Source organism: Phocoena sinus, chromosome 6 (genome assembly GCF_008692025.1).
Source record: "Phocoena sinus isolate mPhoSin1 chromosome 6, mPhoSin1.pri, whole genome shotgun sequence".
NCBI lineage: Eukaryota > Metazoa > Chordata > Mammalia > Artiodactyla > Phocoenidae > Phocoena > Phocoena sinus.
The window spans coordinates 61568447-61582398 of NC_045768.1; positions in this window are offsets into that span (position 1 = coordinate 61568447).

The window sequence follows — 13952 nt, forward strand, 5'->3', positions numbered from 1 at the left end:
AAGTTCAGGGTAGCAGGAACTAAGGGCAATTTTTCTCTGCTTCCTCAATTCTCCAGAGCTTTGTAGGCATAGACATTTAGCAGCACTTTCTCAATAAGAAGGGGATATTTTGCACAGAAATAAGAAAGCTGCAGGGAAGCCCTTGCTTACTGTAGGGAATCTCTGTGCAGAGCCACGTGACACAAGGTTCGGGTAGGGCACCAGCTGCTTGGAACCACCTCAGGGCTGTATGCTGCGGGAAGAGAACTCCCACTGGCTGTGTGTACACCTGATTGGCTGTATGTCAGCAATCCTTCCAGCCCAGCAGTTCCTTTTCTAGTATTCACCAGATGCAATTAGCAGAATCAGAAGGAAGCAACTTAAAATCTGCCAAAATAGGTCAGTAACCTCATTGTTTGCCCATTAGTAATCACAGGATATATGTTTATAGCGACAAAAGTCCTATGAACATTATACAAAAGCATCCCTTCCCTCTTAAGTTTTGCCATAGTTCCTCATTTTGTAAACATCATATATAAAATCTCATAAAAAAGGGGAGCCATTTCCAATTGAGATCTGTTTCTATATACAACTTACAAGTCATAAGTTCCCTTTGAAAATTAATAATTGGAGAAGCCCAGGATATTAATATTAATATAAACTGCAGCTTATAGGTTAAGATGTACACATGCCTTTCCTATTTCCTCAACTTGCACTTTATCCTAATATTTTTCCTATGAATAATGATCCATAGATAGATTTTCTTAGATAAACTAAATCATGTACAGGGGTTCCCTACACACAAACTTTCAAGTTGCAAACTTTCAAAGATGTGAATGTACGTTCAGGCGTGAGTGAAATTGCAGCTTGCCCTCTGTCTCCTATTGGTGATGATCCTTCAGCTCTACTCTCTCCCACCTCCTCTCCCTCCTCCAGTCAGTAACTCTTCTTGCCTGTTCACTCGTTGTCAACGCCTGTATGCCAGCTGTTGTACTGTACTACTGTACTTTTCAAGATACTGTACTGTAAGATTAAAAACGTTTCTTTATTTTTTGTGTTTGTTTTTTAGGTACTATTTGTGTGAAAAGTATTATAAACCAATTATAGTACAGTACTATTTAGTCAATTGCGTTAGTTGGGTACCTAGTCTAACGTTGTTGGACTTACGAACAAATTTGGACTTACGAACGCTCGGAACAGAACTCATTCATATGTAGGGGACTTAGTGTATTGAATACACTCAGTATTGTTATCTAAAATGATGCAACACCCCTTAAAGAATGTAAACAAAACTTCACCCTTAAAGCAAAATGTTGCACCTTAATTGATATTTCCGATGAATATGCTGCCTTTGAGATTTGGACTGACACGTGCATTCAGCATATTTATTTTTTTCTTCATTTTTGGCATGCAGATGTCAAAGTCTTACTAACTAAAATGTAAGTTCTGTTTCAAAGCAGAAGCAGTTGAAGATCTTTTTAAACCTTCCTGATACACAAATTAAGACATAAGAAAGAGGCTAGAGTAAAAGAGACAAATGGAGAGAGTACAGCTGTGTTTTTCATCACATCGCCAGAAGAAATGCAGTTTTTCTTCACTGATTCTTCCTTTGCTTTACATTTTTTTTTTAAAACAGTGCAACATATGTTATGGTTAATCATATATAAGCCACTGGGAGAATAAATGCTGTCACAATAATTAATGGTTTAACTCACTCTGAGTATTTGCAATATTAATGACCAAAATGAGACTTTTGTGTTAGTGTGAGCAGGAACATATGTTGCTTATTGCATTTTGTCTCTTAGAAATAAAAACGGTGAACCTGCTCATTCTTCCTAGGTTTTGGTCAGTGGCTTAAGATTAGAAGCAAGCCAGAGGAATACCATCAGCACCCTGTGTTCCAGTATGGATTGGTGCAGTATGTTGCCATTCTAATAGGCTTCAAACCTTACCTTTTTTGCCTCTATTCTTCAGATGGTTCAGGATGGTATAAGGGATTTCAGATATAATGAATAGTGCTTTTCATCAAACAAACATTAAGCAAACAAACAAAACTTGAATAATCATCAAAGCAACTTTCGCCTATGTTTCTGGGTTTGTATCAAGAGCCCTCTTCAAAAGAATTCAACATCAAATTGTAATGTTCTTTCCTGATAGTAAAGGGATTTCTTATTATTTAAATCTGCTTTCTGTTCACCAGTCTTATAGAATAATCATCTAACAGTATAAAAAATATTTTTATTCCCCACATAAATGTAAACTATTGTTTACCCATTATGGTCTTTTTTTGTTCATATTGATTATTTATTTAGGTTTTTTGTTGTTATTGTTCTGTTTTAAAATAGGGCCCTTGTATTTTACTGTAGCCTTATGGTTATACGGAGATTTTGATTGAAAGAAAACAATAGCTAAAAGAGAGTTTGGCTACCACTCATCATTTAACCAAAAAGGTAAAATGATTCCCACATAAAAAGAAAAAAATAGTTTCTAAAAATGCCTCCCAGAGGAGGAATAGGCCCAGAAAAAAGCAATGTGCTGATTTTAGCTAATTTTATTTTTATTTAAATTAGGAAGGAAGTATCAAAATAAAATTCTTTTGATAATGAAATGATGAAAGCAGCAACGAGTTTAAAAAATAACGAAAGAACGAATACCCCAGGAAGAAAATGTTGGTAAATTGATGAGAGTGATTGAGCTATCACTGCAATTATTATAACAACCTTGAAGCAATGTTGTGATTCATTTAGAACAATCCCATGTGAGCTAGAGCTGTGTTCCTAGCTGCTGTTACACACTGAGTGGCCTGAATCTAGTTGAGTCCCAGGAAAATAAGATTAAAACCAAAAATATCCATTTTGTAACAATACATGCAACCTGGGTGGATAGATTGTATGTAAACACAGCCATAACAATATAATTATGCTCATGTTAAATGTTACATGCAAAATGTTTGTTCTATTTAGTGAGTCTAGTTATTCCACATTAATATTTCATTATCTTTATAGATAAATTTTTTTTTGATTTAAAAATCCTCGTTCAATCATTGTTGCCAAGTAAGGTACTTAACCTATCACAAGTGCCTTAAGCGGGACAGTGTTACTTGAAGTCAGTCATTTAAGAATCTCTTACAAAATAGTACCCAAAGTTGAAATATTCAAACTCTTTTATATTTTAGAAAAAACATCATCTAGGTTATTAACCTCTGCATACTTTTTCTACTTATGAAGATATAATTTTCACTTGAATGTTTGAATACTAGCTAATCCAGCAACATGATGCCTAAGAATTTTTGCTTAATTATATACAAGATTGTATTGGATGAATAATTAGAATTTCTGGAGATTGACATTAAGACTTCAGTGTACACTGTAGAGTAGTCATTAGTTCTTTAAAGTTATTGAAGCCAGCGGTATTTTTTCCATATAATATTCTGGTGTAGTTTATGGCATTCACCTTGATTAATATCTCAAATTCTTTTTATTTAACTGAGGTCAGGGGCCTTCTTTCAATGTTTATCTGCAAATCTAGAAGGACAGAAATAAATGCTGTCCCTGGGCCCAAAGTTGTGTAAAGCATAATGAACTCAATTCTTTTGAAAAATTGAGTCCAGAGGTCTTACTTGCTTAAGTGTGGTATTCTCTATGTATAATTCCACTTTTACTTAAATGTAAACCACCACGTCTTTGGAACTACATCTCAATTTTATATATGATTGCTGGAATCTCAGAGAAGGCTTCAGCTCACAAAATGATACATTCAGCTACAAGCAACAGAACACTTGATTATCAGTGTCCTAAACCACAAGATGACCCATTACTTAATGAGGAATCTGGAGCTAGGAAGTTGAAAGATTGTTTCAGTAGTTCATTGATACTATTACGTTCATGTTCTCTTTCTATCTTTTTGCTCATCCATTGTTTTGTGTGTTGGCTTTAGTTTATTGTGTTTATTGCCTGTGGATACAATGTGACTTCAACAGCTCTATACATCATATTACCATTCAGTGAGGAAAGAATAGGAAAAAGACCTGCCAGTGAGATATTCCATTATGTTTTTTAAAATCAGAAATAAATTGCATGTAAGTTCCCTAGAAAATTTGCTGATTTGTCCTTTTTTTTTTTTTTTTTTTTTTTTTTTTTTTGCGGTACGCGGGCCTCTCACTGTTGTGGCCTCTCCCGTTGCGGAGAACAGGCCCTGGACGCCAGGCTCAGCGGCCATGGCTCACGGGCCCAGCCGCTCCGCAGCATGTGGGATCTTCCCGGACCGGGGCACGAACCCGTGTCCCCTGCATCGGCAGGCGGACTTTCAACCACTGCGCCACCAGGGAAGCCCTGATTTGTCCTTATACTTCATTGATGAAAACGGAGTCACAGGGCTGTCTCACTCTCAAGGAAGGTTAAGAAATTGTTTTTTTCCACTTCTAAAGTGTAGGTCCCAAGGGAGAAAGGGGGTGGAGTATTCTTGGAATACCTCTGATTTTATAAGACCAAACTTGGCTCAAAGTTTACTGAAATATAAAATTCACAACATGTGAAGTTCTCTAACATACGAGTTAGAATATTCCTACTTATAATTTGAGGATCACAGGATAATTGCTTTATTTTCTTATTGTAATGATTCAATGAGAATTTCAGTAGTGTTTTTTTTTTCCTTCTACCAAAAAGAAAAAAAAAATGGTTTTGAAGGAGACTTATTTTAGACTTAGTCATATAATGATACATTTATACTATCAAGGTTTATTGATGTAATTTGTCACAGTTTAACACAGTTTTTTTTTTTTAACTGAAAAATAGACTAGTAGATGGAACCGTGCTTAAAACCTTTTTGGGAAGAGGGAGTATTGGAAGTAAGTGGAGCTAAAACTGGGCAAGAGATTTCAAGAGCTAATGATGTAACTAATAATGAGAGAGAAAAGTTACTGTTGCTCTTCTCATAGCTAGTATCCTCACAGTTACCTTTCACATCCACAAAACTGGTAACTAATAAAAATAAAGACAGCAAACACTATTTTTTACCACTATGCTACTGTCTCTTGAACACTGAACTGCAGAATCTGAGCTACATACCCATTTCTGTAACCTTACTCGTTATCACCAACAGCAGCTATAGGATGCCGTGTGGACAACTCCCAGACACAATGCTTATGAACACTTGTGATAAGTTTAGTTTTATTACCATCACGTTTTTAAAATGTATAAATGCTCTAGTTCTTTAAAATGTCTATTTTACATTTGAATAGAAAAATGAAAGTGTGAGTAGGGGAAGGGTTTTGAGTTTTCGTTCTGCTTCTGCTACTCTGAAAAGCTGGAAAGGTCATTAACACTTTTTGAGCACAAACAGCTTACCTGTAAAATGAAGTAATTCATGTGGCTAATTTTAACAACTTTTCTCCCCAGATATAGGAAAAAAAGACTTTGATTTAGAAATTCCTACGTCAAAAATTACACTAATAATGCTGTTTCTGTGTGTCATAATCTGATGTCATATCTCTGTGGGTAATTAAATTATTTAAAGTCTGCAGCAATGTAGATGGTTCTTCAAATTCAAAGTTACATTTAGAAATTGTATTCTGATAATATAGAAAATGCAAATAGTACACAGAAACTTGGCTTTACTCCCCTTACTACTAAATGTAATGATGTTATTTGGGAAGTCTCCTAAATGTTTCTGTTTTCTGTATTAGCTTCTCACTGAACATAGGGGTTATTTATCATCACTCCTTGGAAATAATTTTATACACTTTTAAGTGAATAAATTTTTCATTTTAAGACTGTACATCACTCATCTATTCATGCCACATAGAATGTCTAAGAACATTTTAATAGTAAATCATCTTTTGCTGATTTACTTATGGACACTTTAAGCGTTGCAGACTTTTACATACAACTTCATGAAGTTTATCTGTATTGTGTCCATAATCCAATGTAAACAGTAGTGTTTTTAGAATAAAAGAGACAAACATGTTTCTATTACATCTCATGTTATATCATCCCACAGAATGAAATATTTTTCATTTTATGTATTATATTAAGGATATGCTGCTTTTTCCTTGTTGGTGTTTCCTTCAACCATTCATAAAAGCCTACACCGATTTAAATTTTCTTAGTTCAGGGAGTTAGACATTATCTTAAGTCTGTTTTTTAACTTGACTTTGGATGTTAGAATATAGTTTCTGCAAAGCACAGGCAGCTATTTTTCCTCCTCTTTTCAAGTGTGTTATTTTGTATATATAATATTTATTTGAAGAATTTATACTTAAATTTTGATTATTACATGTAAAGGCATTAATGATTGAACTTAGACCCTTGATGCCAAGTGCTATATTAATTAATTAATTTCTAGACTAAATCATTTGCACAGAGAGTTCTCTGTCTCATTTACATCCACAGTCACTTTTTTTTTTTAACAATCTAGTCAATTGTTTAAAAGTTAACCCTTAATAACTTTGCAATACAGAGTCACCAAAAATTTTGGCTTCTCCTCTCAAGAGTCTCAAAACAATATGAACAACAAAATAAATCAAGTAGTATAGGATTTTAAACCAATGTATAAAATAACTATGAGTCCATATTGATATAAATAAATGATTGAATTAATTTAAAAATGGAGGAGAATAAACAAATCTCCCATGGAGAATTTTAAATAATTCATGTAGATACTCTATCCTTGGGAAAAGGTATCATAACTCACCACTTCTTAAGTGTAGGTTTTGCATAGTGGGGGGGGGATGGGTGAGGAGGAGGAGGAGGTGGAAGAGGAAGAAGAAAAAAACAGCAGCAGAAGCTGCTGCTGCTCTTGGCTCATATCATGGCTTATACAAAAATCAATTTGAGATGGACCGTTAGACCAAAACTTAAAATCAGTAGGACAGTAGAAGAAATCAGAAGTATATCTTCACAATTTTGAGTTAGACCAGATATCTTGGAGAAGACAAAGACTGTATGAGCTACGAGATAAAACATTGTTAATTTGGAATTTACAAAAATTCCAAACATCTATGCTCATCAAAAAGTGTAATCAATAGATATCTATTAGAAAATATTTGTAAGTCACATATCTGACTGAGAAGGAATTCTATCCACAGTATATTTTTTAAAATAAAAATCTGGAGCTTAGTAATAAGGTAAATAAACCAATAAAAATTGGAAAAATACTTAAACAGATACTTCTTAAAAGAAAAATCCAATAAATATATTAAAAATTCTCAGCATCATTAGCCAGTAAATAAGTATAAATAAATACAAAAATGATACAACTACATAGCCACTAAAATAGCTAAAATGAAAACACCAAATATTCTGCAGCAGGTGGAGCAAATGGACCTATAAAACTTTGTTTCAGTGTAAAATTGTACACTCATTTTGAAATCTTTTTGTTCTGTCAGTTTTCCATTTGGGATCATTTTCCTTGTGGCTGAAAAAACCCTATTCTATCCTATAATACTTCTAGTAAATATGAATTATTTTTTTAATTTTTCTGAGGATGTCAGTGTTTCTTTAAGGGTACTTTCAAATTAGGATGAATTATCCTATTGAATTCTTCTTTTGAGGTGATTTTTTTATCACTACTTTGAAGATATAATTAGCTTCCATTACTGGTACAAGTTAGTTATTTACAAGTTAGTTGTCAGTCTAATTTTTGATCCTTTGAAAGTAACCTGCCTTATTTTTCTGGCCCCCTAAAGAATCTTCTATTTAAATTTTTTCCGTAAAAATATTTATGCATGTGTAATTGTGGATTTTTTTGTTTGTTTGTTTATACTGTTTGTGTTTTTTAGGGTATATTTAATCTCTCCCTTGATATCTTATATCAGTCTAAAAAGTTCTCATTCATTCTTTTCCAAATATGACCTCTCTCTCTCTCTCTCTCTCTCTTTGTCTCTATGTATATATATATATTTTTTTTTTTCTTTTGGGATTGTAATTAAAATATGTTAATTATTCTCATCATTTACTTTATGCTTCTTCCCTCTCTTTGATAGTCTTTTATATTCTGTCTCTCTGTGCTTCATTCTAGATATTTATTACAATCTGTCTACAAGTACAGTAACTCTCTCTTTAACCCTTTCTAATCTCCTGCTAAACTCACCTATTGATTTTTAAATTTCTACATTGTGTATTTGGGTTACATAATTTCCAATTTCTATTGAAATTTTCAAATGTGTTGTTTATATTATTCAACATATACATTTTAAAGGCTGTGTCTGTTAACAATAATTTTAACCTTTGTGTGTGTTTCTTCTTCCAGTTGCCTATGTTGATTTTCTTTTATGTTATCTTTTCTCTTCACATTCATAATTACTTTATTTTGTCTCAGTGTGTTTATAGTATTAATTATAGAAATATGTGTGGCTTTAGATATTGCCATTTTCTTCCAAAAAGGATATACATAATTTTCTGCTGGGTGACTGGGGTTGCTAATAATTTGGGACCACCTTGTTCAAATTGCAACAAATGAGATGATTTGCAGCTGAGCTGCAATTCCTTAAAAGTGTTTTCCTCCATGGTACCTCTTCATGTCTTCATATATATCTGTTGGACTAATAATGATATGATAATAATAATAAAAGGCTTTTGTGTAGTTCTCATTATGTTCTAGGCACTCTTCTTGATGCTTTACAGTTATTAACTTATTTAACTCTAACAACGTGATGAGGTAGGTAAAATTTTTATCCACATTTTACAGAGGTAACTGAGACAAAGGAAAATGAAATAATTTACCCAGAATTAGTAGTAATTATTAGAACCACTATTCAACTTCAGGTCCCATGTTTCTAAAACTACTATGCAAATGTGCCTTCCCATAAAAGATAGTTGCCCTCTTCAGCAGCTAATCACTTTGTGAGAATCAATTCAAGAAATTACTCTTCCCCAGAGCATTTGCATTCTAAGATAAGATCACCAAGGGAGGAACACAAAAGCATTTATCTCTAACCACAAGCTCTCTTATGAAAGCTTTACAACATTCTAAGTCAAGCAGTGCCATTCTGACCTCTGATATCCCTTTCAACTCATAAACTTCTCTTATTATAATTGTGAAATTTAAGACACTGGGAGGCAAATAATTATTTGGCAAAGATTTTCCAGGCTTACAGCAATCATACTTTATAGATAGCTAATACTTCTTATAGAATTTACTATGTGACAGCAAATCTGATGAGTCATTTACATAGAGTCTTGCATTTAATCATTAAAGTAAATCTATAATAAATATTCCCATTTAGGCAGATGAGAAACCTAAGGACTAATCATTGTATGATTTACCCAAGTCCCATAGTAAAGATATATAGCATTAAAATTAAAGCTTCACCATTTTGACTCTAGAAACTGCATTTTTACCATGACACTGTACAATCTACATGATATAGACATAGAGGTCTCTACATATTCTAACTACATGATATGGACATAGAGGTCTCTACATATTCTATATGACATAACTACATGACAGTTACTAGTAATAGCATTTTGGTGAGTAATTTGTCTTAAAAAATAGTCATTTAAACATTTATTTTCCTTTTAGTACTAATGACACAGAGTAGAATAAATTAAGACTCTATGTTGGCAATTAGGCACTAAAACTAGAATATAGGTTATAAGTGAGATGTCTCTAGCCTGGAAAACAAGCAGCTCAGTATCAAAATTCAATAAACCTTCATGTTTCTTTGAAATGAAGAACCAATTAAATTTCTTTTTATAATCTGATGCCATCTCGATTCCTGTTGATATCAGTTTTGTTTTTGTTTTTTTTAAATAAGTTGAGGGGGCTTCCCTGGTGGCACAGTGGTTGAGTGTCCGCCTGCCGATGCAGGGGACACAGGTTCGTGCCCCAGTCCGGGAAGATCCCACATGCCGCGGAGCGGCTAGGCCCGTGAGCCATGGCCGCTGAGCCTGCGCGTCCGGAGCCTGTGCTCCGCAACGGGAGAGGCCACAACAGTAAGAGACCCGCATACCGCAAAAAAAATAAAATAAGTTGAGCTGTTTCCAGCAAAGTCATAAATAACTACAGGCATAAACCTAATATTTCAATTTTGTCATACAGTCACAGAGAAAGAATCCCTATTAGCACATACACTCTTTTATTTTTCATGTATAGGCAGTTTTTTTTGCCAACATAAAGTCCTGATATAGACATATATTCATAAAAAAATTAATAATAGCCAAAATTAGAATTTTGTATTATAACTATATCAATGGCTATACAACATAAGTATTTTCCATTGATTAGGACCCATAAACCATATTTTTAATATTCTCATTCATGGTCTAATAGGGGTAGATTTATTTGTGTCTTTTCATTAAACCCTAATGAACCTTTAATTATAATGCATTTATCTATTCAGTAATTTTTACCTATTTTCTTGAAAATAATTTTGTCTTAAGATAGTCAAAGTGTGTGTTTTATAAGATGATACGTATGACAAAGAAACATAACTGACAAGTAGTATTTGGTCTGTGGATGTGAGAGAGAGAGAATAAAAGAAAGAGAGGAGAGGGCTTCCCTGGTGGCGCAGTGGTTGGGAGTCCGCCTGCCGATGCAGGGGACGCGGGTTCGTGCCCCGGTCCAGGAGGATCCCACATGTTGCGGAGCCTGCACGTCCAGAGCCTGTGCTCTGCAGCAGGAGAGGCCATAGCAGTGAGAGGCCTGCATACCGAAAAAAAAAAAGAGAGAGAGGAGAAACTCACATGATATAATGATTAAATCCCCCCAAAACAGTCTATTAAAGAGAGAATCCAATGTCTGTACTGTATACAATTCAGTGGAATTCATAGCCATTTAACTTCTTAAAACCAGTGTATTAGAGTGTTGAACAATAAATGAAGGATTAGCAATTTCTACAAATCTCATTTAAATCATTGATTTGTTCTTCAGGGTTGACCTTTGACAATTTCTTAGAAAACTTAGAATAAAGCCATCTAAAAGAAGGACCTCAATGAAATACCAATAAACTTTCTAAGTTCAGTAACAACAAACATGTATTTACTAAAGAATTACTTTGATGGAAAGACATTTTTGCACTAGGAAGAAATATCTTACCTGATAAAAAAATAAAATAGGGGTAACTGGAATTTGATAAGATACTGTCATAACACTGACAGTGTAAGATTGCTTTTAATTATTTCTCATCATCAACTTTGGTAATTTGATTTCCTTTATGAACTTTTCAAACACAGTTATGTTAAGAACCACTTTGAAACAATTGAAATAATTACTTTTATTTAGGAAAAACTAAGTGGTAAAGTTATAATGTCTCTTGAATGTTTAGTTATATCAATATTAAACTACTAATCCAAGTTCTCTTTAATAATGAAAGAAAAGTGAACTGCCTAAATTAGACTGCAGGTTTTTTTAAGGTGGATCTGAGTTACAATACTCTTAATTCTTTTAAATATGTTCATATTAAGTATTTTTTTCATTAGGTCAGAACGCCTCACAGCTATACTAATTCTCTGTTATTAAAAAAAAAGTTTGAAAGCCAGAAAAAAGCCAAGGACAATTTATCCTGTTCTTTAAAAGTTTAATATAGAGGCAGGATTTTCAAATCAAATAACAATGACTACCTACTAAGCACATATAATTAGTGTACAGGTGTATAAACTAAATTTTTTATACCTTTGTAGTCTTCATTTCTTGCCATATAAAATTTGTTAGCTTCTATGATACAGTAGATCTCCAATTAAAATAGAAAATACATTCTTTTTTTTTTTTTTTTTTGGCCACATCATGCAGCATGTAGAACTGCCCCAACCAGGGATCAAACCCACACCCTCTGCAGTGGAAGCACAGAGTCTTAACCACTGGACTACCAGGGAGGTCCTAAAATACAAAATTCAGATAATGGATCTTTGATGGAGCAAAGATAAGAAACAGGGCTTAATTATTCTAAGATCATTTATCTGAATTTAAATGTCCCAATATGTCTTGATATAGACTTCAATATCCCTAACCAAAACTAATAATAGCCAAAAGTTAGAATTTTCTATTATAACTATTTTAATGGCTATACAAAATAATGACTCTCCATTGAGTAGGCCCTGTAAACCATCTTTTTAATATTCCTATTCATGGCCTAAGAAGGTAGATTTATTTGTATCTTTCCACTAAACCCTTTCTAGTGAACCCTTAATTATAATGCATTCATTGTATTATATATATGTAGATAATTATATATAGTCATAAAGTGAATAAAAAAACAGTTACAAATAGGGTAACTATTAGTCTAACTACCTCAATAATCACTTTAAATATATCAATAGTTTTAGCACACCAGGGACCTTTGGAATGGATACAAAAAAGCAACTATATGTTGTCTATAAGAAATGGATTTAAATATGATGACACAGGTTAAAAGTAAAGGTATGGATAAAAATATATATACCATGATAAGATTAATCAAAAGAAAGCTGAAAGAGCTATAATAATTTCATACAAAGCAAAGTCTAAACAAAGAAGGTTATCAGGGACAAAGAGGGCCATTATGTAATGACAAAGGAGTTAACTCTACAAAAATCTAACAATTCCCAATATATGTGCACTCAACAACACACGGGGCTTCCAAATATTTGAGAAAGAAACTGACAACTGAAAAGAGAGAGAGATATGTACTCTTAAATCTATAAGCTACACATATTTTTGCTAACAAAGCGAAAATAATATTTCCCAATATATAAAAAATATCATTATACATTTACAAAGAAACCAATAACTTTTGTTTATTATTATGTACAGGTAGACCTCATTTTGTTGTGCTCCACAGATATTGCATTTTTTTACAGATTTAAAAATTCAGTTTTAGCATTATCAGAAGATGGTTAGCATTTTTTAGCAATAATGTATTTTTTTTTAACATCTTTATGGGGGTATAACTGCTTTACAATGGTGTGTTAGTTTCTGCTTTATAACAAAGTGAATCAGTTATACATATACATATGTTCCCATATCTCTTCCCTCTTGCATCTCCCTCCCTCCCACCCTCCCTATCCCACCCCTCCAGGCGGTCACAAGGCACCGAGCAGATATCCCTGTGTCATGCGGCTGCTTCCCACTAGCTATCTACCTTACGTTTGTTAGTGTATATATGTCCAAGCCTCTCTCTCACTTTGTCACAGCTCACCCTTCCCCTTCCCCATATCCTCAAGTCCATTCTCCAGTAGGTCTGCGTCTTTATTCCTGTCTTACCCGTAGGTTCTTCATGAAATTTTTTTTTCTTAAATTCCATATATATGTGTTAGCATACGGTATTTGTCTTTCTCTTTCTGACTTACTTCACTCTTTATGACAGACTCTAGGTCTATCTACCTCATTACAAATAGCTCAATTTCGTTTCTTTTTATGGCTGAGTAATATTCCATTGTATATATGTGCCACATCTTCTTTATCCATTCATCCAATGATGGGCATTTAGGTTGCTTCCATCTCCGGGCTATTGTAAATAGAGCTGCAATGAACATTTTGGTACATGACTCTTTTTGAATTTTGGTTTTCTCAGGGTATATGCCCAGTAGTGGGATTGCTGGTTCATATGGTAGTTCTATTTGTAGTTTTTTAAGGAACCTCCATACTGTTCTCCATAGTGGCTGTACCAATTCACATTCCCACCAGCAGTGCAAGAGTGTTCCCTTTTCTCCACACCCTCTCCAGCATTTATTGTTTCCAGATTTTTTGTTGATGAAAATAGCATTCATTATTATCACCCCTGAAGCTGGTTAAGTTGTCAACTTCATGGTGGCACATAAAAATTTTCCAAATTTGTATTTTGGCTTAAAGTCTTAATTTTTTTTTTTTGGCAACAGTATGAGTTCGTTTCTTGAAGTATCATGTGCACTGTACTTTTCAGCCAAATACAGAAGTCTAAATGACCATAATTTTTCTGCTGTTCATTCAAGCAAAAATGCAGCTTCTTGAAAAAAGTTTCGTTATGTATATAGTTCAAACAATTGCACAGTTGTTTTTATTCAAGTTAACCATACTTC